Below are 11,497 nucleotides of genomic sequence, written 5' to 3' on the forward strand. Positions count from 1 at the left end.
TCCCTTCCGTGTTGGACTGCCTGCAGTCCCTCAGCTCAGGGCCATGGGGATGACTCTCAGTGAGTGAAGGTTTCACTCGGAGTCTCTTCATCTGGGACACTTGGGACTCAGATGTTAACTGCTGCGCAGTCGCAGCAAAGAAAGCGATGCCCATTGCAATAGACTTTCTGTAAGATTGCTGCGTGAAGACGATTTCTGAACACCAAGCAGGCTGTACAACAATGTGAATTTACTTGAGGGAAGAGTGCTTGGTGTCCATTTCTCTCTGTCTCGCCAGCAGCATCTTTCTATCTCTCCGATAATAGACCTTTGGAGGAATTCATATTCAAAGAAAGTTACTCACTCCCACGCATTAGTGCAAGTGATTTCTCTCACCTCAAGTGAGAGACAGCAGAAGAGCGAATGGACTCTTCCCTCACCAGAGAAGCTTGCGAGTAGAAACAAAATGGTTTAATTATCTGCCAGTACAGAGAGTCCAGTTCCTGGGGATGAGACAAACATCAGCGCCCCGGGGACAGAATGACAAGCAGATGTTCTGGAAATGCTTTGCTGCTTGCAATTCTTGGAGCAATGTATTTCACGCTGAGCAAGTTTCAACTGGCTCAGAGTTGTGGTTCTGTTCGCCGAGCTGGAAGTGTTTGTTGCAAACGTTTCGTCGCCTGGCTAGGAGACATCATCAGTGCTCTGGAGCCTCCTGTGAAGCGCTTCTTTGATGTTTCTTCCGGTATTTATAGTGGTTTGTTCTTGCCGCTTCCGGGTGTCAGTTTCAGCTGTCCGTTGTAGTGGTTTGTATATGGGGTCCAGGTCGATGTGTCTGTTGATGGAGTTTGTGGATGAATGCCATGCTTCTAGGAATTCTCTGGCTGTTCTCTGTCTGGCTTGCCCTATGATAGTAGTGCTTTCCCAGTCGAATTCATGTTGCTTGTTGTCTGAGTGTATGGCTACTAGGGATAGCTGGTCGTGTCGTTTTGTGGCTAGCTGATGTTCATGGATGCGGATTGTTAACTATCTTCCTGTTTGTCCTATATAGTGTTTTGTGCAGTCCTTGCATGGTATTTTGTAAACTACGTTAGTTTGGCTCATGCTGGGTATTGGGTCCTTTGTTCTAGTAAGTTGTTGTCTGAGCGTGGCTGTTGGTTTGTGTGCCGTTATGAGTCCTAAGGGTCGCAGTAGTCTGGCTGTCAGTTCTGAGACGCTCCTGACATATGGTAGTGTGGCTAGTCCTTTTGGTTGTGGCATGTCCTCGTTCCGTGGTCTATTTCTTAGGCATCTGGTGATGAAATTGCGTGGGTATCCGTTTTTGGCGAATACCTTGTATAGGTGTTCCTCTTCCTCTTTTCGCAGTTCTGGTGTACTGCAGTGTGTTGTGGCTCTTTTGAATAGTGTCCTGATGCAGCTTCGTTTGTGTGTGTTGGGGTGGTTACTTTCATAGTTTAGGACTTGGTCTGTGTGTTTTGGTTTCCTCTGTACCCTTGTGGTGAATTCTCCGTTAGGTGTTCTCTCTACTAACACGTCTAGGAATGGGAGTTGGCTATCCTTTTCCTCTTTTCTCGTGAATCGGATTCCTGTGAGTGTGGCGTTGATGATTCGGTGTGTTTTTTCTATTTCTGTGTTTTTGATTATTACAAAGGTGTCATCGACATATCTGATCCAGAGTTTGGGTTGGATTTGTGGTAGGGCTGTTTGTTCTAACCTTTGCATAACTGCCTCTGCTATGAGTCCAGAGATTGGTGATCCCATGGGTGTTCCGTTTATTTGTTCGTATATCTGATTGTTGAATGTAAAGTGTGTAGTGAGGCACAGGTGCAGTAGTTTAAGTATGCCGTCCTTGTTGATAGTTTCGTCCTCCTGTGTTCTGTTATGTATGTCCAGTAGGTTGGCTATTGTTTCTCTGGCTAGGGTTTTGTCAATTGAAGTGAACAGTGCCATCACGTCGAATGAGATCATGGTTTCTTCTTTGTCTCCAGAGTCTCCAGTGTACATTACCCCCTGAGTTTATATTTGCACATCGGCGATATGTCTGCACAACAGCACATGACACTACAGCAGTGAAGATCTTTTGATTTCATTCTCGAACGTGCAAGACACACGCCAAATGAAAAGCTGAATACTTTTCACTGAGTACTCGGGAAAGCTGCCGTGCAATGCAGGAGAATGGCACAGCGGGTGCATGTTAGGATCACTACCCAGAAAGGAAACCATTTTCACTTATTTACTCAATGTCGTCTTCAGCAGCTTTCCCCTATAACGGCGCTCTGCTCTCTCCTTTACCTTGTCATCTGCTTCCCAAAACTTCGTGTATCTGAGCTCAATGTGTCACATCGATACACAAGTCAAATTTACACAGTTATTCTGGCACGCTTGTGGAGCTCTGAGTCGTGTTGTCCAGTTTTCTGTCGGTGTGTTCTGATCTCAAGTGTTAAACCTCTTCTCTCAGATGTCAATGAACCGGTGAAGTTGAAACACATGCTGTTTTTGTCCATTTCCTGCGGTAAAGAAACCGACGCCCGTGTAATAAAAGACTCTCTGTAGGATTGCTGTGTCAAGACAAATTCTGAACACCAAGCAGGCTGCACAAAAATGCACTCATATCAATTTACCTGAGGGAAGGGTCTCCATTTCTCTCGGTCCCGACAACACAGCATCTTTCGGTCTCTTCGTTAACAGGACCTTTGGAACAAGCTCAAAGTTCCCCATTTCCTACGCATTTCTGTAACTGACTTATCCTGCCTCAACAACTAGTGAGAGAGAGCAGAAGAGCGTGTGGGCTCCTTCTTCCACCAGGACAGCTTGCAAGGAGAAATAAAATGGTTCAATTATCCACCAGTGGAGAGAGTCCGGTCCCTGGGGACGGGACAAACAGCAGCGTCCTGGGAGCAGAGACAGATTGAGAAGCAGATGTTCTTGAAACTCTTCCTTGCTTGCAATTCTGGGAGCAATGTACAATGTATTTCGTACTGAGCAAGTCTCAGCTGCTTCAGGAGGTGGCTGCACCCATGGCTGGTGGCTCGTTAGTCTGGCGTATGATTCTAGCTTTGGGTCTTCTCGCGAATGCATACGTGTGAGAGTTCCCGGGTTCCAATCCCAGGCGAACCATCTTTTCTTAAATTGACCAGAGCAAAAATACCCGATCAATTTTCTCAAAAAGACGCTTCGTTAAATGAGATCGGACTGCCTGAATTAGGGACGGCGCAAAAGCTGCCATTGCAGTGAACACAGCGAAGGGAAACGCATGTTCAAAGTGAAAACAAGTATTGCAGATTTTTCGCCGGCGCAATCCGAGTCTGAATGAATCTTCCACCTGTATTACGCTCAATTCTGAGTGTGATACTTCAGGAAGCGGGGAAGTGAAGTGTTTGCAGACGGCGCTGAACATGTTAACGTGAATGGTATCGTTCTGAGGAATGTCAGCAATGAAGGGAGATTGGAAAGTTTGGGGCAACTCACTTTGGAGAACAGACGGCTGACAGCTGGCCTCATTGAAGTTTTCCACGTCATGAGGGTTTTAGACAGAGGCAATAATGCAGTGAAAATGCTCCCAGGCCTGAAAGGATCGAGAACGATTTGGCAGAGATTGAAAGTCATCAGGAAAATAAGTAAAAGTGACATTAGGAAGACCGTTTTCGCACAGGGAGTGGGGTCAGTAAGTTGCTGTCTGACAGTGACAAAGAGGCAGATTCAATGGACACAAAAGGGAATTCGGTGGGCATGTTCAATGTAACAATGTGCAGATTTACAGGGAGAAGGCGACAGAATGAGACACTTATTTACATATTGTGTTGAACCAGCAGAGCTAAGGTGGGCTGCAGGCCTCAGTCTGCGCTGTCACACATTTTGTGATTCTGAGTGAAACCGGAGTGGGGCCAACAGAACGTAGGAAATTTGACAACGGATATATTCTGCCCAACAGGATACTCCATCACAGCAATGAAGGTGTTTTGACATCATTCTCGAAGGTCCATGCCACAATGCAGATTCAAAACCGAGTATTCATTTGAATCACTGAGTAAGTTGTTTACAGTTATTCAGTAGAGGTGAGCGGAGTTGCGCATTGGGAGCCACTCCAGTTGATCTGTCGAAGCCGTTTCCTCCTGTGTGATAGTCCCACCAGCACTCCAATTTGCTGTGCTTCCAGTCAGTAGATGCAGATTACTGTCCCATACTGATACACGGGCCACGATGACCCAGCTGTGGTGACAAGCTTGTGACGGTCTGAGTGCTCTTCTCCTGCTCTCTGTCGGCCTCCTATGATCCGAATCATCAAACCTCTCTTCTCTGAGATGGGAATAAACTGGTGAAGGTGAAACACATCAGTTTCGGTGTGTTCCATGCGCAGGAGGCCCTGCAGTAATTCCCCACACTGTTTCACACAGCAGCATCCTCTCGGTGAATTATGCTTGGCAAAAAAAAACTATTAAACCAAATCAGTGTCCGCCACTGGATTTTACTGACACCGTTTATAAAATTCAGGCTCACCGTTAATGTGGAGAGGGGCCGTCAGACTGTAGTTTCCGCTCCTTCTGTTGAATAAAGATAATTTTAACAGTGTCCAGTGAGAGGAAAGGATTTGTTGTTGGTGGTAAACATTTCTATCTGAACTCGCTGTCACTCTGCTATGACAGGATGAGCTGGAACCTCCTGATAGATTGAAACACACAACTGGTAATCTCTAGATTATGTTGTAAAAACATCGGTATAACGTTATTCACACCGCGCTGTCACCAACTGAACGAAGCGGCTGTGTTTTCATTCTCACATTGGGGGAGCTGAGCATTTACCGAAACACTGGGCACACCACCTCCCTGACACAGTGTTCACAAATCAAACTGACAGCAAAGCCTCACGTGTGATCGAAAGTTTCCGCAACGAACATTTGGCTCAACAGATATCGGGAGTGAACGTAATCATTCCTTGATTTGAAATGTAAGAAGCAAACTTTTAGTAAGCCTGACGCGATTTGAACACGCAACCTATTGATCTGGAGTCAGACGCGCTACAGTTGCGCCACAAGCTGACGAGACACTAAAGTCTTCTTTTCATGCTTAAGGGAAGTGATCGCACTACAAGGATTTTACGTTATGAGTTACAACGGAGATCAACAGTTCATGTCTGTTCTGTTTCTTCCCCTCTCTTTCTGCAGAGGGTGGGATCAGACTGTCCCCGGTGTCTCCACAATAAATGTCCCAGGCATTATTAAGGAAAAGTAAAAGTGATAGACGACAATTGTAATTCTTGGCGGGGCAGGCTGAATTATGAATTTCACTAGCCTCCCCTAAGCGATGGCGCAGCCTCAGACGTCGCCTGTCTCTGTGGCGCAATTGGTCAGCGCGTTCGGCTGTTAACCGCAAAGGTTGGTGGGTCGAGCCCACCCGGGGACGCTTAGTTCGCTGCTTTCCCTTGGCTTCGCGGCTGTGTGAACTGAAGGCGAATGGTATCCAAACGGAAACCTCCTCCACAAAGGGGTTTCTGAGTTGTATTATTGTCTAACGTAAGGGACTGCGGATGCTGAGAACCCGAGACAAAAAACGAGAAACTCGGCAGGTTTGACAGTACCTGTCGGAGAAAACGGAATTCTGAAATGCTGTGTCTGATTCTCTTTCCGTAGATGTTGCCTGACCTTCTCCGTTCCTCCTGAAATTTCTAGATTTGGTTTTAACTGAAAGTTCATTTCATCTTTTGCGATGAAACACCTAGACTCGCAGTCTCCAGATATTTAACCCTTTCGAATCACTGAAGTGAATGGATTCAAACAAACTCTGCGATAATTCACTCTTTCTCTGCTCCACAGGCAGACAGACCTGGGAAGTGAAGCTGTCAGTGTAGTTCTGTATTCGTGGGCTGAGTGGTTTATGCGATGGACTTGAAACCCATTGCGGTTTCCTCACGCAGGTGTGACCCCTGCCGACTACAAAATGAGAAATGTCGCCGAAAAGAAAGGGAGCTTGCTCCCCGGCTTCTTTAAGATTCAAGTCAGTGGAGGGGGAAAACTATTTCACTCACATTGGGACTGGTGGGAATCTGCAACCCACTGCCTGTTCGGGTGGAACAAGCAGATATCCGCAGAGCTTCTTTTGACACAAGTGTCTGCAAATGAGACTAGAACAGTGAGGGACATGAAATCGTGATCGAAATGAAGCAGGCACCTGAGGATAAGGGTGTTTCCTTTGCCAGTGAAAGATATTGCTTCACAAAGTTGGGACTGTGGAAGGGAAGCAGTCACGGTGGTTATCTTTGGTTGTTGACCTTGTGAATGTTCCCATGCTGCGCATGTCCGTGTTAGTCAGTTACCAGAGGACAGGAATTCTGCAGCATGGTGGCGTTAGATACGCACAGGGCCAGGGGCGCAATGTCTCCACCTACCTGTTTGAAATGCAGCTCACAGCTTCTTCACACACCCCAATTAATCTTTCTCATTGTCCTGAAGCCGGCATACTGTTTGAATTCCCGATCTGCGGGAATGAGAATCTTTTCACTGTCTCGCGTCAATAAATGTCCCTCAGAACATCGGAGTCAAGTCACGGCGGAAGCTGAAATAGCCTCACACGCTGCTCACGGGCACATTTTACTTTTCCCAACTCAACGCCTCAACCACTGCGGCCCCTGGGAGTGGAAAGGATACAGTCCCCAAAACCAGTCTTAGTTTTGTGAATCTTCAGAAAATAAGCAAACCTTCATCCCTTCGGATTTTCTATCCAGGGCTGACAGGGATGGGTTTTGTCACTCTTTTGTCGGATATTGCAAGTGGATGTTTTGCAGAAAAGCACCACAATGCAATCTGATTAATCAGGACCTGGATGTTTTCGGTCTTTGGATGTAAGTGTTGTGCTCCAGAACTTTGTTGTTCACAGTTTATAATACTTTTCTTCCCAGTCCCCTGTACCACTTGTCGAAAATGCTTAATTTGCGTCTTGTAATCCTTTCACTGTCTGCTAATGAGGATAGCGTTTCCGTATTTTACCTAAATTATCTTGACCTTGCGTACCTCAAGCATCAAGCTAATTTCACGAGAAACCTTTTCCAGTTCAAAAGCCAACTGTCAATAATGGCTCTGCTTCTTGTCACGTATCCAATTTCAGATCGGTATTGTTAATGTCCCTTTTATTCCATCAGATCCAGGTTTCGCTCACAGGGCATCAACAGAACTGTCACCAAATACATTTACCAATCTTCCTTCATCCTTTCGATTGTATTAGCATCATGAACACTTCTCATCAAAATAACTCGAGAGACTTTCATCACAATTTTCTGTGAACAGTTCAACATTAGCTTTGCTGAATGAACACCAAATTTCTTGAAGTGGCTCCTTATTTTCGGCCCTGATTATTCATCTCTCTGCGCACGGAAATGGATCCTTCCACCCGCTCTGTCCCTCATCAATGTGTGTAATTCAATTGAATCTCCCATCAGCCTCCTCTGTCCTGATCAAATCCAGGGGAACAGGATACGTTGGGTCTATGGCGTGGACAGGACAAGTCCAGTACTCACCTTTCCTGTTAGAGCAATTCCATGATAAATTTTAGATCATAACTTTGGGCGTGTAGTTGTGACCGAATACTTAAGGTGCTGGCGTAGAGATCCTTTGGGGCTCCCCCACCCAGGGTGGTAACCTGCTGGCTATGCTTTCTTCTCTGGCGATTTTAAATGACTTCCTGTTGGTTGCATTATCGCTCAAACTTCACAAAACCCGCCTCAATAAAGTCCCGTTTTCTCATGTCTGGGCATTGATTGCCATGCAGGAAACTCGAGTTCGGAACAAACAACGTACCAGACTCAAAACGTCAGCTCTGTTTACCTTTCCACAGATGATGCACGACCTGTTGGCTTTCTGCAGTATTCTCTGCGTTTATTAGACACAAGTGCTGCTTTTCATTCAAGAACTTCAATTCCTGTCCTCTGGTAACTGACTCTGGTCAGTGGCAGTTGGTTCTTCTGATCATTAATCTGCCCATTCCCACCGCTTCTTCTCCCATCATTACCAACAGCCCCAGGAAATCTCCAGTTAACCTTCTTTGCTCCAAAGCGAACATTTCCAACCTTGGGAATGTCTCCCCACAATGGAAATTCTTCATCCCTGTAAATTAGGCATGGCGTACACTTGGGAAGAGATTTTGGCAAAATATTGTCAGTTAGGAAATGGAAAAATGTTCATGAAACAAAACAGAAATCCCAGTCTCCAGCTTTGTGAACATTTAGAAAGTCTTTGGGAAGCGGATTTAGATGAGAATGAAAGATGAACCGTCCGACTGAGCAGAGACAGTCCAGACACCGTCCCCTTGTTGAAGAGGCCGGGAGATTGACTCTGATGTTCTCGGGACATGAACTGATCTGAGACATTGAAATAATTGTCGTTCGTGCACATCAGGAATACAAACCCCTTCTCGCCTCCGAGCCAATGAGGGAACTCGGGAACAGGCAAAACACTGAAAGGCTCGAAGGGCGACGGTCCCGGAGTAAGAAAGCTAGTTCCTCGTGACATGGATGTGTCTGCAGAGGGTGGGATCAGACTGTCCCCGGTGTCTCCACAATGAATGTCCCAGGCATTATTCAGGAAAAGTAAAAGTGATAGACGACAATTGTAATTCTAGGCGGGGTGGCTGAATTATGAATTTACTAATAGCCTCCCCTAAGCGATGGCGCTGTCCCCGACATTGCTTGTCTCTGGGGCGCAATTGGTCCGCGCGTTCAGCTATTAACCGAAAGGTTGGTGGTTCGAACCCACCCAGGGACGTTTAGTTCGCTGCTCTACCTTGGCTTCGCAGCTGTGTGCGGTTTAATGGGGTCAGGGAAATGATATCCAAACGGAACCCTTCTCCACAAAAGAGCTGCTGAGTTGTATTATTGTCTAACGTAAAGGACTGCGGATGTTGAGAACCCGAGCCAAAAAAGAGAAACTCGGCAGGTTTGACAGCACCTGTCGGAGAAAACGGAATTCGGAAATGCTGTGTCTGATTCTCTTTCCATAGATGTTGCCTGACCTTCTCCGTTCCTCCTGAAATTTCTTGATTTGTTTTTAACTGAAAGTTCATTTCATCTTTTGCGATGAAACACCTAGGCTCGCCGTGTGCAGATATTTTACCCTTTCGAATCACTGAAGTCAATGTACAACTCTTTCATGCAGAGCATGTTGCGGGCATGGAATTAGCTGCTTGAGGAAGTCGTGGAGGCTAGTATAATTACGACACTTAAAAGGCATCTGGACGGGTTCATGAATAGGAAGGGTATAGCGGGATATGGGCCAAGTGCGAGCAAATGGGACTAGACTGTTTAGGATAACTGGTCAACATGGATGAGTTGGACTGAAGGGTCTCTTTCCATGCTGTAATTCGTGTGACACTGTGGAATTCTCTGCCCAAGGGAGCAGATGAGGCAGCTTCATTAATTATATTCAAGACACAGTTGGATAGGATATTGCATGGAGGGGAATTAAGGGTAGATGGAATAATGCAGGTAGGAGGAGCTCAGATGATGGATAGATCAGCCTTCATCTGAATGAATGGTGGAGCAGGCTCGACACGCCAAATAGCCGACTCCTGCTTCTATTACTATGAACCGATAACTCTGCATTTCCCATGGCTAACCTATCTAACCTGCACATCCCTGGACATTAAGGGCAATCCAAATCAAGGCAGGTGAGCAATGAAGTAATGTGAAAAGTGAATGTCAGAGAACAAAGGGACAAGGGGAATAAATGTACTACCAATCAAAGCTGGATTGAAAAGATCACAAAAATTGAAACTAAAGACTGTGTCTGAATATTTGCTGCACTGTAAGAAAAGTGAACGAATTGACTGAAGAAAATAAGTGTGTACAGAGGGTCAGTACAGAGACGTGGTTTTAGGATGACAAGGATTAGATCCTGAATATTGAGGGTACGTGACATTCAAATCAAATCAAACCTTTGGTAAAGGTAGAGGGTTGGCAATGCAAATCAAAGCACTGATAACATGGTAGTCTGATGTCAGTTTGGATTCCAGGTCCTGATTTATCTGTCCTCTGTTGGTCTCCCGTTCCCACAGAGCTAGGTGTTGTCTGTTCTCAGTTCTGCTGGATTTCTATTGAAGCTTTGACACTCCCCGCCCAACCGCATCCCCACCCCCCCCACCATCACCCCGCCCCGGCCTTTTACACCTTCCCGAACACGGTGGGCGGTATGGTGGCACAGTGGTTAGCACTGCTGCCTCACAGCGCCAGAGACCCGTGTTCAATTCCCAACTCAGGCGACTGACTGTGTGGAGTTTGCACATTCTCCCCGTATCTGCGTGGGTCTCCTCCGGTTTCCTCCCACAGTCACAAAGATGTGCAGGCCAGGTGAATTGGCCATGCTAAATTGCCCGTAGTGTTAGGTAAAGGGGGAAATGTAGGGGAATGGGTGGGTTGCGCTTCGGCGGATTGGTGTGGACTTGTTGGGCGGAAGGGCCTGTTTCCACACTGTAAGTAATCTAATCTAATCTAAAAAAACATTCAGTCGATCAAGGCCCAACCCATAATCTCCCAGCCTGTCAACCATCAGACAGAGAGAGTCATCTTGGCTGGAAATAAAACAAGTAAAGTGAAAATGTGAAAATCATTGTCCTCAAGTTTCTCTCTGAGGTTCGCACTGCCTTCACCTGCCCAACACCCAATTCTAGATACTTGAAACTCTTGCACAATTAAATAATGAGAAGTTCAAATCCATTGTGTCCAAATCACGCTGCAAACACCACTCTCCAGCACCACTTCCATCTATCCTCATGCCAAATGTGTGAGGCTGAAGTAGCCGCTTGAAAGCTTGGTAAATGCTTTACCTCTCAGATGAGCTACCAGCTGCATGCCCACACTTTCATTGGGACCACCTCTTCAAATCTCAGGAATAATTTCTGACCCTGCCCCACCTCATTTTATCTGCTTCTGAAAATTACACTATGCCTTTGTCACCTCTTGATTTTGATTCTTCTGTCACACACCTGAAGGCCTGAAACATTCTACTCTCCATAAATCTGGGATCATCCAAATTGCTGAATAAGAAACAAATAACTGTGGATGCTGGAAATCTGAAACAGAAACAAAAACAAAAATTGCTGGAGAACCTCAGTAGGTCTGGTAGCATCAATGGGCAGACAGTACAGTCAACATTTCAGGTCCAGTGACCTCCTTTCGTTCCAGGTCACGGCTGCTTCTTCTCTCTTCCTCACACTAAGTTCGTTTAATCTATGATTGCTATGCCTGCTGATGCACACAGGTTCCTGGTGATGCAGCAGATCCATTATAAAATGTCAGTCTTTGCCCATAGTCTTGTCCCTCGCTATCTCTATCATCTTCTCCGGCTCTAAACCTCTGAACTCAGTAAATGCCCAACATTCTCATTCAAACTGACATCGAACCCCAGGGTTTCCTGATGAAGGGCTTTTGCCCGAAACATCGATTGTCCTGCTCCTCGGATGCTGCCTGACCTGCTGAGCTTTTCCAGCACACACACTCTAGAATCCAACTCCAGGTGTCTGAAGTCTGGATCTCAGAA

At 46.1% G+C, this 11,497-nt stretch overlaps 2 non-coding genes across 2 annotated transcripts; both read left to right on the forward strand.

Annotated features, from left to right (window-relative positions):
- Positions 1-5,303: 5,303 nt before the first annotated feature.
- On the forward strand, positions 5,304-5,378 carry trnan-guu (transfer RNA asparagine (anticodon GUU)). The gene has a single exon. It is a non-coding gene; the product is annotated as a tRNA-Asn (tRNA).
- A 3,276-nt stretch (positions 5,379-8,654) lies between these two features.
- On the forward strand, positions 8,655-8,728 carry trnan-auu (transfer RNA asparagine (anticodon AUU)). The gene has a single exon. It is a non-coding gene; the product is annotated as a tRNA-Asn (tRNA).
- Positions 8,729-11,497: the final 2,769 nt, after the last annotated feature.

This window comes from Hemiscyllium ocellatum (genome assembly GCF_020745735.1).
Source record: "Hemiscyllium ocellatum isolate sHemOce1 chromosome 27 unlocalized genomic scaffold, sHemOce1.pat.X.cur. SUPER_27_unloc_20, whole genome shotgun sequence".
Classification (NCBI taxonomy): Eukaryota; Metazoa; Chordata; class Chondrichthyes; order Orectolobiformes; family Hemiscylliidae; genus Hemiscyllium; species Hemiscyllium ocellatum.